Consider the following 20062-nt stretch of genomic DNA (forward strand, 5'->3'; position numbering starts at 1 on the left):
TTTACAAATTAAAATGAATTAGATCTTCCATGCCCTGACCTCCATTAAAAACACTTCATTGTTGATGAGCCATGATAGCATCTGCTATTGATTGGAGGAGCATCAGTATGGCCAATCCTGTCTCTTCATGAGGAGGTCATCCAAAGCAATTTAGGCATATTGAGACATTGATCAGGGCTACAGAGCTGCCCATTGGGCCAACTCAAGGAATGAAAGTCTGAGGTGTAACGCATCCACACCCTCCTGCTTGGTTGGGGGTCTGGGTGTGGGATTCTCAAATCTAAATGCTAATGCTTTCTTTAAGAGTCTGGCTGCCCTTTAACCACTACAGTCAAATGTGAAGGATGACTCAACAGCTCTGTCTTGTTTTGACTTTCCCAAATTCCAAAACCACTATCATCCAGACCCCTCTCTCTGGATTCAACATTGAAGATTAGAAAAATCATTCTGTTAGATGCTTTAGCAACTAACTGAGGGTTAATTTGACCTTAACTATAGTGTACCTGAACAGAAAATTACCAAAGCTCCACCTTGAATACAGTTAAGACACTTTTTTATACATTAACCATGGAATGCCATAAAACCCTTGTTTATATTAAGCAGAGCTGAATTTACAAAAGTAAAATTTAAAATACTAAAATTAAGTGTGTCCAAAAATTTGTGCTCTCTCCCTCTCTCTCTGTTCTCTCTGTACCTTCTGCAGGTGTCCCTGGTCCTGGAGCTGTATATTGCTGATGTGGTCCCACCAACCTGCATTGTCTATTTGTTGTTTATTGTTGCTGTTCTTTTCTCTCTGCTCTATCCACTCACCCCAACCGGTCGAGGCAGATGGCCGCCCAAACTGAGCCCGGTTCTGCTGGAAGTTTTTTCTTCCGCCGATAGATCGACCCCGGATCGGATCCGATCCGATAGTTGTATGTCCAGATATGTCACCAAAGATCGTCGGAAAAATTTGGATACAGTGTAATAAATTGTATGTCTAATAAAACCTTAAGGTCTCACGATTCAAATGACATAAAGGAATTTTGGATTGAATAATCACAGCGACTACAGTTTCTTAATATTTAAACAAAAGTACAAATACAGTACAATACGCTGGTCCTTACCTTTCTGTCGCGTTACTTCATACGTGTACTCAAACATCGAGTGTCGCATATGGTTTTGTTCGTTAGAATCCATAGAACAAAAGACGTAATAGTATACAGTAAATCCATAAAACCATCGTCCTCCTCATAAACAGCTGTAATCCGCTTCATTTTACGGTTGATTTCGCCGTTTATTCAATAAAGTTTGACATAGCAAGCTTCTGTGAATCACATGAGGCCTCAATCGAACTTGTTTGTTAAGTTTCACAGCGTAACTAACGGTAAAACCAATAGAATTCGCAATTCGCACCCTCTGAGCAAATCCCAGTTAGGGGGCATATTCTAACTTCGATTGACAGTAGAATTAGCCAGTCACATTGTTCGTCAATGGTGACTGACACATCTTGTAGCCAATGATGAGACCTTTACAACAATATATGGGAAGTCGAGCCAGATGATGCCACAGTGGGCTTTAAATGGCCCCTCCTTACTGTAAATGTTGCCTTGACAACGCTGGCCAAGCAGCGCTCGACGCTAGAGGGGGAGAGGAGTCATATTTCACATTTTACAGCGCGCCGATGGAAAACTGGGAAGCTTTTGCTTCAAATGGCACCAAGGTCGTCAATATAACTCTTAAAATGTAAGAACAACAGCTAGTTTAATTTAGCTAACATGTTAAAGGGAGTTTTTCCTCTCCACTGTCGCCAAGTGCTTGCTCATAAGGGATTTGTTGGGTTTTTAGTTTTAGTTTTTGTAAAGTGCCTTGAGATGATTTGTATTGTGATTTGGCGCTATACAAATAAAACTGAATTGAATTGAATTGAATTGAATTGAAAAATTCCAACTCTTTTTTGAAGGAATATCCATCCATGCATTATCTATACCTGCTTATTCTCGATTAGGTTCATAAGGATCTGCTGGAGCCTATCCCAGCTCTCTTTGGGTGAAAGGCAGGGGTCCACCCTGGACAGGTCACCAGTCCATCACAGGGCCACATAGAGACAAACAACCTCACACACTCACACTCACTCCTATGGGCAATTTAGAGTCACCAATCAACCTGACATACATGTTTTTGGACTGTGGGAGGAAACCAGAGTACCTGGAGAAAACCCACACAAGCACAGGGAGAACATGAAAACTCCACACAGAAAGGCTGGGTTGCAAACCCATGACCTTATCACTGTGAGGCAACAGTGCTAACCACTAAACCACCGTGCTGCCCTTTGAAGGAATAGTCAGTAAAAAAAATTATTTGGAGTGCTTTTCCAATATTGTAACAACTTTTTGTTTAGAATTCTTTCACAAGGTCTATTCTGAATATTTTAAATGTTTGAGAGTTTTGCATGAGAATATATTCTTTTTCTATGCAAATTCTTCACTGTATTTAATTAAAAAATAGACAAAAATGACTTTTTAATCACATTGCTGCCCAATTACATAAACTTCAATGAAATTATTTCCACATGTTACCCAGCTACTGCTCCATGTTCTGCATTGAAATCAAGAAACATAAACTATTTATCTTGAACTCCTGTTTAGCAGTATGGAAGAGGTCTTGTGTTAGAAAAAAAAAAGACCAATTCTCTTTACCAAAACGTGAATGACAGTAACATTAAAAATGTATTGACAAAATTACCAAATGCAGAGGCAGTTTTGGCACTGCAAATATTAAACATAGTTGCAACCATCAGATACTAGCCGCAGACCATTTGGCTACTATAGAAAGAATTGATTTAACACAACAGTACAGGCTAACCAGCCCAAGGCCCTAAATGTCCAGACTTTTATAGGATGAGAATTTCATTTTAAATATCACCATCAACAAATTAAATGTGTCAGAGGGGACCTCACAAAATATGAAGAAAAATGGTTCAGATGCTTGTGCTGCCTTGGTCTTTGAAGCACAGCCTTTGAACACTGCTGAAGTCATGCATGAGCAATAACAGACTGTTCAGGTAAAATATGTGGATTTAGCTGTTCTTTGAAATTTGCTGTAATTTTAAAATATATATTTGGTAGTAAAATATGTGATTTAAAAAGAAATGTCATTTCAAGGGAAGAACATGAGGGTAAAAATAAAACATTCTTATAGACATAAGCTTCATCTGGAGATGATGTTTAACTTTTGGTTGTATATCATGTTGTTGCTGTTGCATGCTGTTTTTGTCATTGATCTATAGGGACAATTACCTGTTTACCTAGAAACGTACTTACAGTGTGTACTATGATCAAACACTCAACAGCAAAACTCCCATTTATTTACATTTAGATTATTATATAATACTGCATAGTATAAATTGCTTTTAAAAGTGGCTGGATATTGATCTAACTTAACCTTAAGTAACCCTAACAAACACAATTGGTTTTATTTAGTAACATATAGGCCACTGATGATTTACTGCTGTGACTACTCTCTCTAGAAGTGGGTGCCCATCGAAGGTGATGCAAAGCAGAATGCTCAGTGAGGTAAAGAAGACGCCGACAATAACAGCTAGAGACTTAAATAACTCATTAGAGCTGGTTAATCTGTCTACCACATGCAAATCAGAGTGCATGATTGCATGATGTCCATGGCATGACACCACTGAAGAAGCTCCAGCTTTAAAAAAAAAAAAAGAAATCACTGTGCACCTGAGTTGTCACCATGTAACACTACTCATAAAATGTTACCTGGGCTGATGAAACTAAGCTAGAATTGTGTGGAAACAACATCCAACAGTATATTTGGTGTAGACAGGACACTGCATACCAATATGAAACCATCATCCCAAAAGCTGCCTCTGGGCCTGAACAGCTGCCATCAGAGAGGAAAATGAATTCCCAACTTTATCAAATGATCCTGCAGGATAATGTCAGAATGACTGTCCTCCAGATGAAGTTCAGTGGGAGTTTGGTGATGCAGCAAGACATCGAAGTAAATCTACATGTACAACAAAAAGATTTCAAACAAAGAATAGTAGATGAGAGGAATGAGTTCAGAGTGCTGCTCACACCAGAGAGAACCTTAGAATATGGCTGATCTGAAAAGCAGGAGTGTAAGCAAGGATGGTGCCAAAATGCTCCTGAACATTGTGCAGGTTAATAAGCAGCAGCTACTGTTGCTGCCAAAGGAGGTTGAGAGTGTTCGATAACATCAAGAGCAATTATGTTTTTTTGTCTTATTAGTTTAAGTACACCATGATCGAGGCCAGTCAACAATTAATGTAGAAAACGAAGTGAGGGTTCCCACATACTGTTTTCCTGGTACTGTATTTATAGTGCCTCTATTACTAAAGGTTGTGGAAGCATGGACTGTGACAGTCTGACCAATCAAACCTACAATTTACACAAAATTGACAATTTGCAGAGATCTCCTCTCACTCTCCTTTAATCTCTGTCTCAACCAGCATTTTACTTATGCAGTACCTCCTAGAGGTACATAAAGACACACTGTGCTACTGTATCATATGTCTATTGTTTCTGAATTCCCGACATTGCGGGCTTCACCATGGTAACAGAGATCAGAAGGCAAAGGTCATGTACATCGTTCTTAGAGGTGTCGCTCGGCAAGAGCAGGATGGGGGAGGAACAACCTCCATCTCTCTTTCCATACACTGAGCACGCTCATCATCTCCTGTCCTCCAGCAGCTCCCTGCAAGGTTAGTGAGAGTCAATAAGCCTTCCACAAAGGTTAAGGAGACCTATAAGAAAGACATTATGCAAACAGTGATCTCTCTGGATCCAGCGGAACTACAAATAGAGTGGCATAACCATCTTTGTTCATTTTCCATCTGAAAGTGAATCACAGAAAAGGTTCTCCGTTTTCCTGCATGGCTGGCTCATGAATTCAATATGAGCTATATATACACTTTGACACCGAGAACTTTGTGAATACAGAAAGCGAAAGACGGCATATCAAATGGCAAATGAAATCTGTAAATCCATCTTCAAATAAATCTAGATTTTTCTTTAGATTTTAAAATGCAGAGAACTGATGGATTCATTTATCATTAAACTTTGAATTACTGGTTACTGTAGCAGGAACTGAAAGTTCTGGCTTCATAACTCACTTTGCAAGACATTGCATAAAGGAAATACAATTGCATACTTTAAATTTACAGGTTTGACATGATTTGTGAGGATTTGTATTTGGGTGTGGTAATAACTGAGCAAAAAATGAAGGAGAAAGTTAAAATAAATAATCTGCAGACCTGCCAACCTTCAAGAAAGTCTTTGTGTACTGATGACGGTGCGGTGGGTGATGAGGAGAGAATTTTATACATTTTAAATCAAGACAGCAGTCTGAAAATACACATCATTTCATGTTCAATTCTTAACCTTGACGACTCATGTCAGTAACAGTAATGCAGGCTGTGCAGAATGTATGGCGGGGACGTCTACAGTCGCAGAATCAAAGCCATCTCTTATGGTAACTTTTATTTAGACAGCACGTGCACTTTCCTTGTTTTTAGTTGGGGGTTGATGTTCATAAGATTAGCTATGGGTTCTGATGCAATAATTAATGTTATGAAAACTATCTGAGATACATGGAAAATATAACTTATTCAACTTAAATGACTTTTCAATAACCAAGCTAGCTTGCAAATGAATACCAACCCTTCTCCCTTTGCTTTTCAGCAGGCTAGACTACAGACACACATAGATAGACCTCTGTATCTGGCATAATCAGTCAAACTCAGAGAGAAGCCCCTCGCTGTGGAACGTGGAATGGGTCTGTACTCAAAAGGCATCACCAGCTTTTTGCATATTTTAGAGTGAGAAATCACACCAGCTTAATTTGATATGAAAATGGGTACCTGCTACACAAAATGTGTACAGGTTGGCAGGTCTGAATTGATCTACTGAAAAAAATGCACATCTTTGCAGGGCCCTTTAAGAGCTCCAGGATTATTTGTATAAACAGGGAGGAAGACAAATAAGATGGCATCCCCTTTCTGAGATTTATTGTCCTGTAGATGTCAGAGGATTAATTAATACATTTTAAGACTGTAAATCATATTCATAGTGATCAATATAAACACTGCTCAGCCAAGCCTCAGAAAGGACTCGTGCCACGCCCCAACTGACAATAACTCCATCAACCTTTCATCCCATTTTCTTTAGTTAAAATACAACGTAGAATCACAATGTTCTCCCTTAGAAAGGTCCAACTTATTAGCAAAGTGGTTCTCATAAAAAAATCAACAGTGGACAAGGTCTGACACCAAGAGGTTTGATTATTACTTTCATAATTTACAGCTTTTTGCAACTGATTTCTGTCAGTCACCAGAGCTGACTGACATGTGTACTATTATTCTCTCTCCCTTGAAGGGATATTTAAAGAAAGTGCTAAACTTTAGGTTTTAAACTTTTTGGGTTTGTGTCCCCATGACTAAGCAATGTTGAATACATTCGGTTCAGTGTGTAGATTGATGGGTAATATCTACAACACAAATTGTGCAAAAAAGTGAAGGTAAATTGTTTTATGAACTCACTAGCTTAATTTATTATGTCTAAATCCAAGAAAGGAAAAAAATAACTTCTCTGGCTCTTACAATATGAGTAGAAAAAGTCCGAAAATAACTTTTGCATAGCTGAAATATTTTTGCAACTTCTTTGCTTAACTAAGCTTTTACTTAATCTCTTAATTCCTCTGATTTTACTGGTGGCCTCCTGAGTGCTCTCCTGGAACACACAATGTCCTTTTTCACCTTCTAAAAAATAAATGTCAAAAAAAATGTCAATTTGCTAAAGACGAACAATGTGTACAATCGACAAACAATGTGTACAATCAACATCTTCAAATAACAGCTGCACAAAGCAAAGCTCAGTAATTCTATGAAATTTCCAACAGCTATGCAGAATACAAAAATCTCACAGTTTTTGCACAGATTACACATGTACTTCAGCTGCTAGGACATTGGAGGTAATCCATGGAAACTTTTGAGTGGAAAAGGTTTTTGGTCTCCTATCCCTGTGATGGAATTAAGTGTTCCGAAATTAGAGTGCAAATTTGAATCAAACCTCTAAGCGAGATCTGTGGGTTTTTGGCAGTGAAGGGGGAACACAACAGGATTCTCGCACATATGCCATGCACATCCGCGAGAAACTCAGCAGGCTGCCAACACCAAAGTGTTCATCACTCTCCACCCACTCCTTTTCAAACCACAGAACAGAAAAAAAAAAAAAAAAAATCCCCACAGTATTGGAGTGAGCCCGACCAATCAGTGGTAAGGATCAAGGAGAATGAAATGCCCTCATTGATTGGCCACACCACTTTGGTCCCCCCAGCTCTGTCGATACCTGAGAGATAAGCAGATGTCAACTACTGACACTGGTAATGTATAACTGCTGTGGCTGCCTGTCAACTGATGACTTCTTGCCATCTTGATCAAGACTCACCAGTGCAGGTTTTAGCTGGCACAACCAGAGCCAGACCAACCAGTCAACACCTCCGCCAACAACCTACTCATCAAGCTCCAATCTGACCATTCAGTTTTGATGGGGTGACAGTCCCACCTGTGCGATGGTTAGTCAGCTGCGCTTAAAGCTTTGGAAGGTGAGAGCAAAACCATAATATGGCAACAAGGATAAATTACCTGAAAAGGAACCACTGTTATCGCTCTGTTTGTTTTTCAAAAGACAATAATGAAATAAATAAATGAAAAAAAATGGTTCAGAGAAAATGAAATGATGGCGTGGCAGTGTTTTGTGAAATTGTGCTGTCAAACGTTTCTCCTTTCTAATTTCCTGGAGCGCAGATGATGGAGCATGTGTGCTGACAGCTGAATCAGATAAAAAAAAGGAAAAGAAAGACTTCTCCCCTTTTTCCACTTTGCAAGCACTTTTAAAGATAATTTATAAATATAATAATAAAACAATTAGTATCTGGCAAATGACAACTGACAGATACCATGACCTTGTGCACACTGTAAATTTTTTTTACTATGGCCATTTATTAAAGTATCAAGGCTGACAGGCACAGACACAAATACAAAACACTTTAGGCACAAAATGTTTCTTTGCCAGGATAATGTTTTTTAAACAGCTCTTACTTAAACTTTGTGGATGCAGGTAGAAGCTTTTAAGGATATTCAAATTAACTTGTAGCCAACAGTCTCTTTCTATGATGCATTGAATTTTCAACAACTGTTGAACCTGCTACACTGTTTAGAAACTGAGTGCGTATGTGTGTATGTGTGTGTGTGTGTATCTGTATGTTTGATGGGACTGTCCCAGCACAACTGTCACTTCGTTCCCCTGTTACAGGTGCTCCACACAGGGGAGCTGGCAGCTCTGACGGACGCCTCCTCCTAGGGATTTATGGGAAATGACAGCTCCCGCTAAATAAAGCCGAGGTGGCCGGGGAAGGGAAGACAACGGAAGTTCCACACCACAAGCACGCAGGGCTGACACTAGCTGAAATTTATTTCCTCTGCTCTGCCTGGCAATTTAGTTGGAAATGTGCTATTCATACTTTTGTTCCAGGACAGGTAGAGAAAGAGAGAGAGAGAGGCGGAGAGGGGACACAGAGAGAGACCCGCCCTTAATCTACTTCCTCTGTTTGGGGTAATGGTCTACGAGGTCTTTCTGCCAGTGAAAATCACATTTCTTACATGGCTGACTCTTGATGAATTATTTCACATTTCACTTACTTACCTTTTTAAAAGTTAATCTACATCAATAATATTAAAGGAAAATTTCACAGCTACAAATGAACAGTTCCCCTTATTCAAACTCGATAGGTGTGGAGCGTTTGGCTGCCTAAAAAGTCCATTTCAAACTTCATCATTTAGCCGTTCAACAGCATATGTGAATGCACACGGGCTGTGCTGGCGTACTGATTTTCTATGTGTTTAAATATGGACCATCTTTAATTGAGCAGAAACTTCTGTGGAGAACAGTGCTGAACTAATACTGAGGCTGAAATATCATTACGCTGATGGAAGCTGGGCTCTCTGACTTTTATTGGCAGCTCACGAGCTAAATGTGTGGTTCAATTCAGAGGCGGCCATTGCTGCAGAGGCAAAGTAATCGACTTTGGGACAAAATGGTGTGGAAAATGACGTGTAGGCCTCTGCCTAAAGCCACCTGGTGTGGGCAGAAATCTATCAGTCAGGTGCACACCAACATTGGCATTTTCACAAATGTGATTTAGTCAACGATACTGGAGAGCTGATGTGCTGGACCAGTGCTTCTGGTGGAAAAAAAACTACTATTTCAAGCCATGCAGTCTGCTGCTAATACTGCTGCTGCTGCTGCTGCTGAAAACGTCTGTGTGTTTGGTTCAGTTTGAACTCTGTCATGTTCAGATAAAAAGTGTTTTGCATATGAAACCCTGCAGTGTATGAGAGCAAATTTAGGTCAAAGTATCCCAAACCTTGTGAGCGTTTGACTCAGAATTTTAAACCTCTAACCTCATTTAAGGCATTTCTTTCCCAGCCTGTGCAAAATCTTTCCTTTGTTTTGAAGGGAACACAAGATTCACTGCTGTTCCACACTAGTGTGCAGAGTATTTCTGGCTCAGTGCTGCCAAAGTTTGGACATAGCCATTTATAATTCTCTCACAAGGAAAGCAGCTTGCTTCTTTCTCCAAACAGACTCCATGGGATACAGACTGGTCCATGCTGTCATGTGGTCTATTCGCCGAAATGCATTATTTTTAAACAGCTCAAGCTTTAGTATGCACCAAAGCCAAAAGGGGCCTTGACCAGGAAACCAAACATTAATCATCACAATACGACACAATTAAACAGCAATTATGTAAAACACTTTGGGAGTGTCTCAACTATTACATCAGCTTCTAGACTTCAGATTCAGAGTGTGTGTCTCCCAGCAGCAAGCCTGGAGCAGCAACAGTCACAACCACACACTTGTGCACACACACATACACTTGCAGCGCCACAGAGAAGATCAAGTGCGCCTAGAGAGCTATAGAGAGGCCAGTTCTCCTCATTAGACTGTGTGTGCACCACTCTCCAAAAAACCCCCTCACTCTAATCACTGTCACCAGACCTCGGCTGAAAAACAGATAATTAATGTTGGAACCTGCCTCAATCGGATTCCATGCTAAACAGCTCTGTGCACTGTACATATGTGCGCGCATGTGTGTGGGTGTGTGCATGTTTGTCTATTTGGAGTGCGTCGATGTAGGAGGCCCCCCAGGGACCATGGATGCTCAAGCCGTCCACAACAATGATTCCTCTCAGCCTCGCATTAGCTCTCAGAAGAACAATTGCAGACCAGATAATGCACAAATTATGAGGAGACATATTTCATTGTACAGCAAAAGCTGTCTGCTGCTCCTGTTTCATGACATCTACATCTTCAGTCACAGGTTTTGTAACATCTCGCCTCTTCTGGTCCACGACTGCACTTTTATTTCCTTTTAACCCATTTATTAAACAAAAAGGACATGTTAATCGCCTGCTTTTCAGCGCAAATTTATACTGTAAACGTTCTTTTTTTTCTACTTGAAGGCAGTTATTAATATCATAAATATTTGATGATACTTTGTGTGACCCTGCAGAGAATGACACAGAGAGGTAATGAAGGTTAACGCTGGGAGTACCGGCTGATTAAATGGCGAGTGAGTGGCAAAAGCCCATGCAGGGCTGCTATAAAATTTCTAATGAAATAGGCTAAATAAACAAACACTGTTCACCACACATTTTAGCTACAGGACTAGACGACTTTAACAACGCAATTTACAAAAACACATTTTCTTCTTACCCCTGGTGATATCTGACCATGTAAATAGTTTATTTGCCCCGGTGTTGAGATATGTGTTTCTGAGATTACTGCCTCCAACCTAAAACCACAGAGGGAAATGGAATTCCATTTGCGGAGCCCACAAAATAAAAAAGACAAACCTAAACAGCTAAGTCTTTCAGGAAAAATAAAGTAGTTCATCTGGAAACGCACAGGATACCACAGTTTTTATTGTACCCAAAATGACTCTTCACTACATGAAAATCAATGCTCTTCGCAGTCTATTGTTCATACCACAGGACATACTGTAAGTTATGTTGAGCTATTACATGTAAATGTTTAATGTTTCTTGCACCACTGATATCTACAGTTTGAAACCAGACAAATAAATCCCAAACTATCTGCATGGATAAATAGCACTACAGATGAAAAAATCTGCTGTGAGCTGACCCTCAAAACATGTCAGAGTAGAAGCTATTTTGTGAGATAAAACTAATGTTTTTGTTGCTGTGTGCATCTTCCAAAACCTTGCAACTGGAGTCATGTGGTAATCCTCCTGTATTTTGTCAGCAGCACTTTGCCCTGCAATTACCATCTTTCTCACAAAGGTTTCTGAGGAGAGGTTCACTCAACAAATCAATTCTGCTTTTTGGCTTTCCACCAACAGAAAAGAAGGATCTTCAATATTTGCTACAGATGTCCTTCATCATTGAATTGTGGTATTCATGAGGTTTTGAATAGGCTGTGTATTCCATTGTCTCTGAAAGCCAGCAAAAGCAAACAGCCCCACAAAGCACCAATTACAGCATCAACTTTCCTACTCCACAACACAAGTTACACTGCGTTTGTGTCGAGACTGGAAAACATACAGTATGATGGCTCTGCAATTGTAATCAGCATTGTATAAATGGTAACAAGTTGGCAAATTAGTAAATTCCGTCACTCATTTATTCAAGATGCGCAATTACTGGCATCCAATACCCCAAAGTCAGGTGGAGATTTTATGAAAACAAATGAAAACACCCAGGAGGAGCTTGAACCATATCCACCAGTAGACATAATTTAATCAGCAAAGTATCTGAATATTTAAAAAGCTCTAGCATGCAACATTTATTGACTCTCTGAATATGTCTTTCTTTATACATTCAGACATGGCTGAATTCCTCAGCAAAATGATTTAAAGCTAACACAATTTGACCTTGTCAGAAGCTGATCCTGCCCCCCCCCCCACAGGCACACACATTTCCTTGTGCATGCAGTGTAATTGAGCCTTCAGGGAGAGTGGTAAGACTATCTGGCCCTCGCCTTGTAAGGATCTGTATTGATGATCAGGACTGGTTACCAACAATCTAATCAATAAATGCAGATACATGAGCAGATAGTACTTAATTTGTGATGACAATAACTTATCTTGTCTCCACAACCAGTTTAATAACAGCAAAGATCAGACTTGCATTAACAGCAGCTCTGTTTCCTATAGCATAAAAGGCTATTAACTTTGCTTGAATATATTTTCTCAACAATGAAATATACAACACGGGGAAGATAAATTTAAATCAGGGGTCAGTGATCAAATCAGAAGCAGACAGATCTACTGAATTTAAATTGCATGAATTTTCTATGAAAGCCACAGGCAAATCCGAAATGAAACTTGGATTAATTGAGAGTTTAAATTACTTTTTGTGATGTAGCTTTTGTAATCTCCCTCTGCCACACATATCCTAGATTTGATGGTGGTTATACAGGTAGGTGATACAGCATGATCAGGGGAGCTACAGTTTCTTATGTAGGACACTAAATCAGTTTGCCTTTGAAATCTCAACTAATGAGCTTTTTCAGATAATCCTTGCATGGGAAAAAGGGTCCAAGTACAGGGGAGGAAAGGATAGATAATTGTCTTGTTTACCTTGAATTAACTTTGTGTGTTTGTGTATGTTTGTGCGTGTGTGTGTGTGCGTGTATGTGTATGTGTGTGTAGGGGTGGGTGTGTTAAACCACAAGGGTTCAGTAAATTTGCCAAGGCCAGACAGAGAAGTGAGTCGCAAGCTTTTCATTCACTTTTGCTGACACATCGGCAACGAGAGGCTCGTTGGGCCTCGAGAGCCACCGACGTGTCACTTCACATTTCCAAGAGTCAAAATCAATACCTCATTTAGATGCTACAACGTGGAAAACATGAGAAAATATCACATGTAGCAGCTAAACATGCCAGGGAATAATCAGAATCGTGAATTAACAACAAAGGAATAAAAAGGGACAAGAAACCACAAATACTGCTGCTACAAAATGAGGAGTAATATGTGTTGAGTTTTAAGGATAAACAGGTGATCCGTGTTAAACCATATCATAGAAAAGGAACAGCTGTAGTGCAGGAGTATATAGCCCAACAACAAATCTAATATATTGTGGGATGTTTAACATATATATCTTTTTGATTTTCCACATTTGTTCATCAGATTGTCCAAGCACACACAATATCTTTGGCCCCACAAACATAATATAACCTGGATTGCAATGGGCCAGAGTGATGCAGCTGTGGCATTAGGGCCAATGGGAGCTCTTTAAATGAGAGAGCGGCCGTAAACACCACGTCTACTTTCTCCCCTTGCCAGCATTACTAGCGGAGCTGATGACAAGTGCCGAGCAGCCCTCTAGTGCCTTTAATACAGCGGGAGCATTCTCCAGGGGAAATGCAATCTGTGTCCTCTGGACAGAGCCACTGTCTGCGCTTCCCCGCATGTGAGCCGCTATCATATTATACTCACTGCTCCCGAAATGAGAGAAGGAAATAGGAAATCGCCTCAGCCAGAGATGAACCAGGGACATAATCAAAAAATAGTGTGGAGCAAACGGCGCAGATCAGCCCGGTATATGCAGACCTCCCCTGACTGAGCACTAAACAATAAGCGGTGGGGATTGCTCGGGATTCTTGTAGCGTTGAAAGGAAAGTACGCCCCCTTTTTTTCACCCCCAGGCATCTATTGGTTTATAGCAGCTTATACGTTTAAGACAGGAGATAAGAACAGGGACGCTTCCCACATGTGGTGATCCAGCGCGTCTGTGCTGCCAATAAAAACAGCACATCTGCACAGACAAAAGAAGCCCACAACATGAGGCGGAGTGTGAGAAACAGTTGACCTTGCATATTGCTGGGGTGATTGCTGGGGTGTTTTTTTTTTTTTTTTTTTGTAATCAAAGCCAAACAATGAAACGTAAAATAAAAACGCGTTTCTTACTTTGGCAAAAAGCTTAAAAGTGAATCCATTAAAGTGTCATTACAAGTGTTCGCTGCATTGTTTTTGTTTGCATTCTGTGCAGTGCAATAAAAAGCAGGTTAGAGCTCTGTGCATACAGCAGGCGTACAGACACACACTGCACATGTTTAACGACAACAACAACACACACACACACACACACACACACACCCTATCCCACACTACTTTGTTGTTATTTTGAGACACTTAAAGCAGCGGATGGATTGTGACTATAGTTTTGTGTCTGTGCGCAGAGTCAAGTTACTATGTGTGTTGGAAGTAACTGCGCCGGACACGTGTCTGTGTTTGTGTGTGTGTGTGTGTGTGTCAGAGGCGAGGTGTGTGTGACAGCGTTAAGCCTGAGTGAGAGGTGAAAGGACTGCTGTACTCACAGTTGTGCTCTGGTTTCCCTGTGGTCTGTCGGCGTGTCAGAGTTTCATCCTCTCAGCGTTTCTCCCTGGGCTGGGCTTCCTCTTCCTCTTCTGACCAGAAGGTGTGAGGAGGAGGAGGAGTAGGAGGAGGAGGGGATGCACGGATTGAACGCAAAGGAATGAAAACCAGGGTGAGCGAGAGAGAGCGAGAGGGAGAGAGAGAGAGAGACAGAGAGAAGATGATGAGGAGGAGGGGGTGTGAGCGAGAGAGAGCGCACGCTGTGGATGAAGGGAGGGCGAGCGGTGGCCTGCGATTGGCCTATCAGTCCGGGAGAGGGAGCGTCGGTCTCGACGGTGTCAGGGCGGCGGGCTGCCTGCACCCAACTCGGTCCTGCCGGCGTCTCCGATTTAAACGCCCCGAGACTCGGTCGCACAGATTTCTACGGCGCACAACGCACACACGCTCGCCGGCAGTGCTCACGACTCACACAGCGTGCATCCACATCACATGTAGAGAGAGGCTGAGGAAGGAGGAGGGAGGGATGATAGAGTGAGGCAGACAGATTCAGAGGGTCGGTGACAGCTTCAAGCTGAAGCTTCTCCTTGGCTCCTCATCAATGACAGGTACGGAGGAACGAGAGACAGAGGGAGCCCCCCCTCCCCATTCACACGCCTCTACACGCACACGCTCATGTACACACACAAATCACTCCTCCACATCCAACCACAAACCCCCCCTCCCCTCCCCTCCCCTCCCCATCTCAATTACCATAGCTGCAGCAGATGTATTGGGCTTGTCAGCTCTCAAGCGTGGCGGTGGAGGAGATGTGGGCTAACTTATCTAATCTAATTTAACCAAACTACAACCAGACAACACTGTGGAGCTCATTTAAGGTCGGCCTGGATGGAGGGGTTTTGGAGGCTGGGGTTGGGAGAGTGGGGCTGAGGAGAAAAAGAGAGAGATATAGACACGCTGCAAAACAAAGCTTTTTTCCAGGTAGGACGTTCAAATTACAGCAGTGAATTACATTACTGTAGAAAACTAGAAAAACTGAAGGTAAAAGTAAATTTAAAAAACAGAGAACTGAAGATTATCAACCAGCATCTGTGTGCAAGCCTGTTACATTATTGTTTAACTGTGATTTATAATACTGTTAATACAATGTGAATGCATTTAGCCAACACCCTGAATGCTTCAAAAACTAGATTTGGCCTGAGCAAGAAGTGCTGTCAAGGTTATTAGGCCTGACGTTTCTACAGTGAACGCCCAGTTTGCAGCCGAATGTCAAGCTCTGGTATTTTTTCCCTCATTAACTGTTGTGCCTGGTCAACAGCAGACCCACTCCAATTGGCTTCACACAAAGTCCCATGAATCCTATCTCCGTCCTCTTCACTCCACCAAATTCAATTAAAAAGAGAAATTGGCAATTAGATCACTGTTATGATCCTGTAACAGTGATCTAATCTGTAATTCATTGGCTGGTGTTCCCCTGGGGTGGGGTTGGGGGGTGAGGGCTGCTTGATGGAGTGGCTCTGAGACTCCTTGGCATTCACCTCAGTTTGGATGGTGCACAAGGGCGCGGGTAGAGCTGTGGGACCCCGGTGGTACCAGAGGCCGCTATTGTGTCACCACCGGGGCCTCGGTTGGCCCGCGGCAAGAACACAACCTGCAACACACACAATCGTTTTGTTTTCATATGCATGTGAGCTCATTTTGCATGAGCTATGTTTAATGCATGTGCGAGCATGCATGGGGACAAGCACAGCTGAATTTGCAAAAGGTGGAAATGTATACAAACACTAGCATCTCTCATGGGAGGAAGGTTTTTACTCCTTAATTAAATTAAGTCAATTCCATTTGGTTAATGAAGGGGTGGGGGATAGCTTGCCCTTTCTGCGGCTTCAGGCTAACAATCACATTGAGACATGGGGGTAGGGGAGGTTAGGGAAGGGTGGGGTCACAGTCTCTAGACCAGAATCAGTGACTGAAGTCATGTTATTGGAGCAGCACTACAGCTCCACCTTATGTGGTCTGTCTGCAGCGTTTAACATCACTGCACAGACCTGAAGCAGCAGCCATGTTTGTGTTTTGTTGTTTAAAAGTCTTGTTACCTGGCAACATTTAATACATTAAAAAGGCTTTTTTTGAATCTTATCGTACATCTTACAGCCGACACACACCTACACACACACAGCCAGTGGCAAAAGGAAAGCAAACTATCATATATAGGTGTGTGTGTGGAGAGGGATGGGGAGGGGGGTATCTTGAGACACACACACACATACACACACACGCACACACACAAGTATATACACAGGAACAGTGTGATTGCTCGGCTTCGCTCATTTAGCACTTCTAAGGCAGAGATCCCCAGAGGCCACCCATCACATCCAGTTACTGTGGCACACAGACCTGACCGGGCCACACCTGGCTGCTCTCACCTCAATCTGTAGGAGGCAGGAGGCACAAGCACCATGTCGCTATCTTTTTCACTCACTCACTCACACACACACACATACACGCACGCACGCACGCACGCACGCACGCACACACACACACACACACACACACACACACACCACTTGCCAAAGATCAAAGATGTGGTCACGCACACTGATATACTGATATCTTTTATCAAAGAATGCAAGGATTTTATACTGTGCAGACTTTTACAAACTTGTTACGAATTACCTCTTTGTTTTAAATCACAGTACATTGTTAGGAACTCAACTGTGTTGTAGTCACATTCAGACTTTTCATGGGAGGTGTGAAACAGTCATGTAAGTGTAGACAGACTATTATCATTTTCATCCCAGCACTGATTTTAACAAATTTTATGTAATTAACATAAAATGAGTAAAATGTGTCAGCTACGGAGTGCCAGTGAGAATAACAGATGGAATAAATGGGAAGCTGCTACATTAACAGAGACTTTTAAAGAAGGGTACTAATGAGACAGAGCTGCTTTGACTGTTGAGTCATGCTGATGGCATCAGGTGCTGAGATAAAGATGTAATAGCTTGCTCAGGGATGCTACCCAACAGATGCAAAAACAAAGATGGGAGGCAGATAGCTGGAGTGGGAGTGTGTTGAGCACAGTGAAAGTGGATGATACGCGTAGAAAATGAGAGGGTAAAGAGGTGGAGGAGGTCTGGCCGGTGATTAGTGAGCTCCCGTGCTGCTTGAGCTTGACTTGTCACAGGTTGACATGGGATGCAATTATAGAGGGGAAGTTTCCCATCCCCTCAGGCATGTGCCAGCCATGCTGTCAACACTGGCTGATGTGTGGGCTCTTGGCACTGCCAGAAGTGTCAGAGGCGCTTATGTGTGCTCAAAACCGCTACACTCCCATGAAAATTGGCCTTAGCTTTCCCAGATGCACTGGATGATGACTACGCGTGTGCATGTGCTCACAGGCTCAGTTACCTTTGTTTGAGTATTAGTTAAACCCTACTCCACTCTCAGCCTTCCCTCTGTCTCACTCTTTCTTATTTCCTCTAAAGGTACAAGGTAAAATCACAACACTTGTGATTCTGCTAGCTTCTCATGCTGTTCCCACATCTTCTCCTTTTCCCATATCAGCCTGCATATGACTCTGCCAGCAGTGCAAGTAAGCTCTATAAGACCCAAGGCAAATTACCTCAGCGGGACACTACACTTCTGTTCCCCTTGCTTCTTTTTCCTCTTCCTCACTGTCTTCTCTTTTCCCCCCTTCTCTGCATGTCACAAATCAAAGTGTATACCTCAGCACTGCCCGCACGCCGTGGGAGTGCAGCTTAAAACAAATTCAATGTCCTCCACTGGCAGATTCATGTCTATCCTACAGTGTGAAAAAAAAACTGCTCCAGTATCCCTATTTCTTCACTATGTGGAGTGAAAAAAGAACATGCTCTTTTACCAAAGGATACAGATGGTCATCTGTGTCCTTTGGTAAAAATTTTCAACCTTTCTTTTTTTTATTAGAACCTTTTTTCAGAAAATAGATTTCTACAAAGACTTCCGTCCTACCATCTAGTGGCTTGAAAGCCATGCTAGTGGGCCATCAGGTGTGATTTTCCACTTCAGACAACTTTTTTAGGAAAGGTAATGGCCTGAAATTGGATCCTCTAGCAGCTTGCAGTTCCTCTAAACTCGCTTTGGGCAACACAGTACTTAGATGCACCCCTACTTCTATCATTTGCTATCATTTCCAGAAAGATCCAAGTTCTAAAGATGCTGTCACTAAGAAATCGGGTGGGGGGATGCTGATGCTCACTAACACCGTCACATACAAAGGGGAGTGTATGACATGTTTAGAGGAGCGTAATTAGAAAGCTAACTCTGGTTATGTGAAGCGATGAAAGGTGTAGGATGGCAGCCTGTTAGCAGGACTATTGGAATCAATGGGGTCTGCTGCTGTGCCCCGTTAGCGTTGTTAGCAATAACTGTAGTCACTCGGCAGGACATGTCGCCGTGTCCTCTACCTGAGGCCCCGCTGTGATCACAGCAGGTGACCATATGATGCTTCTTCGCCCCTCACAGTTCATAGCCCAACACCCCTACCAAGAGGGCTTGATTAAATTGGAGGAACAAGGGCTAATTAAATAGGGTCTGATCAGTGAGGAGTAAATTATTTAGCACTGCCCACACACACTGATGTCTCTTCAGATCCTGAACCAGAGACTTCTTTTCGCTGCTTTTGTCTCCTCTGTTTCATTGTCTGTGTCTGCCTTGCCTTTTCTGCTGTTTTAAGGGCATCTGCACTGCTGCTCTTTCATCTTTTAAATGGTGCCATTCGGTAGCCAAGGCACAGTCGTGAAACAGTCACAGAAACAAATGCAGGGCTAGGGCTGGTGGAAGATAACATTGTGTGGTGATTAAAGACACAGAGGGAGACACCTACAACATCCTTTTGGATCAACATAGAAGGGCTGACAGAAATATCCCTCTGTGGAGAAATTTAACAATGACAAGTGAAACCTTAACCTATGCATTTTGAAATAAATAACCCTTCCTGTTTTATTATACCCTTTAGAAAGCTGTAGACTGTTAGAAAGTGCTTTTTGCTGATGCTGTGATCCAACCAGTACAACCAAAAGTTCACAGAGAAACTCATGCATTCATTCACTCAGCAGGGGATGGCATTTTCCATTTCTTTTCTTCAATGTTGTGGTCTTTTTCTGACAGCAGTGCTCTCTCTGGCCCAATTTCAGACTTTCTGATCACCCACTGCACCATGGACATCTTTCAGCTGCTACTGGGTGCTAACTACAATATCTAAAGCCCACAGAAAATCACTGACCCATGACAGTGTGGACTGGAGAAAAAGAAATGTGGTCTGTTGTCTTGTAAACACTACATAGTACATTTACAATGTGTTGTCATTAAGCAATTAACCTTGTGAAAAGCTGCAAGCTACCACATTAAAATGCAGCACTCCATAGTCCCCATCATTACAATATGTATGTATACAATGTACATTATCGATCTATATAGATCGATAATGTACATTGTATACATACATATGTTGAGGGTACTGAAACATGCATAGCAATTTTTCAGCAGGGACAATTATTGTGGGATAGACTGTTGTGAGTCATTGATGATTTAAAATAATATATTTTTTTGTATACCTATTTTCCAGACATTCAATTGTGAACAATTATGAGGGTACTTGTA

At 41.8% G+C, this 20062-nt stretch overlaps 1 protein-coding gene across 2 annotated transcripts in view; it reads right to left on the minus strand.

Moving 5' to 3' along the window:
• LOC113141149 (RNA binding protein fox-1 homolog 3-like) overlaps window positions 1–14563 on the minus strand; it is a 346664-nt gene extending 332101 nt beyond the window's left edge. For both annotated transcript variants that reach the window (XM_026325390.1, XM_026325389.1), the window contains exon 1: window positions 14425–14563. The gene's annotated coding sequence lies outside the window, so the exon portion shown is untranslated. The remainder of the gene's footprint in view (window positions 1–14424) is intronic.
• Window positions 14564–20062: the final 5499 nt, after the last annotated feature.

Source organism: Mastacembelus armatus, chromosome 8 (genome assembly GCF_900324485.2).
Source record: "Mastacembelus armatus chromosome 8, fMasArm1.2, whole genome shotgun sequence".
Lineage (NCBI taxonomy): Eukaryota > Metazoa > Chordata > Actinopteri > Synbranchiformes > Mastacembelidae > Mastacembelus > Mastacembelus armatus.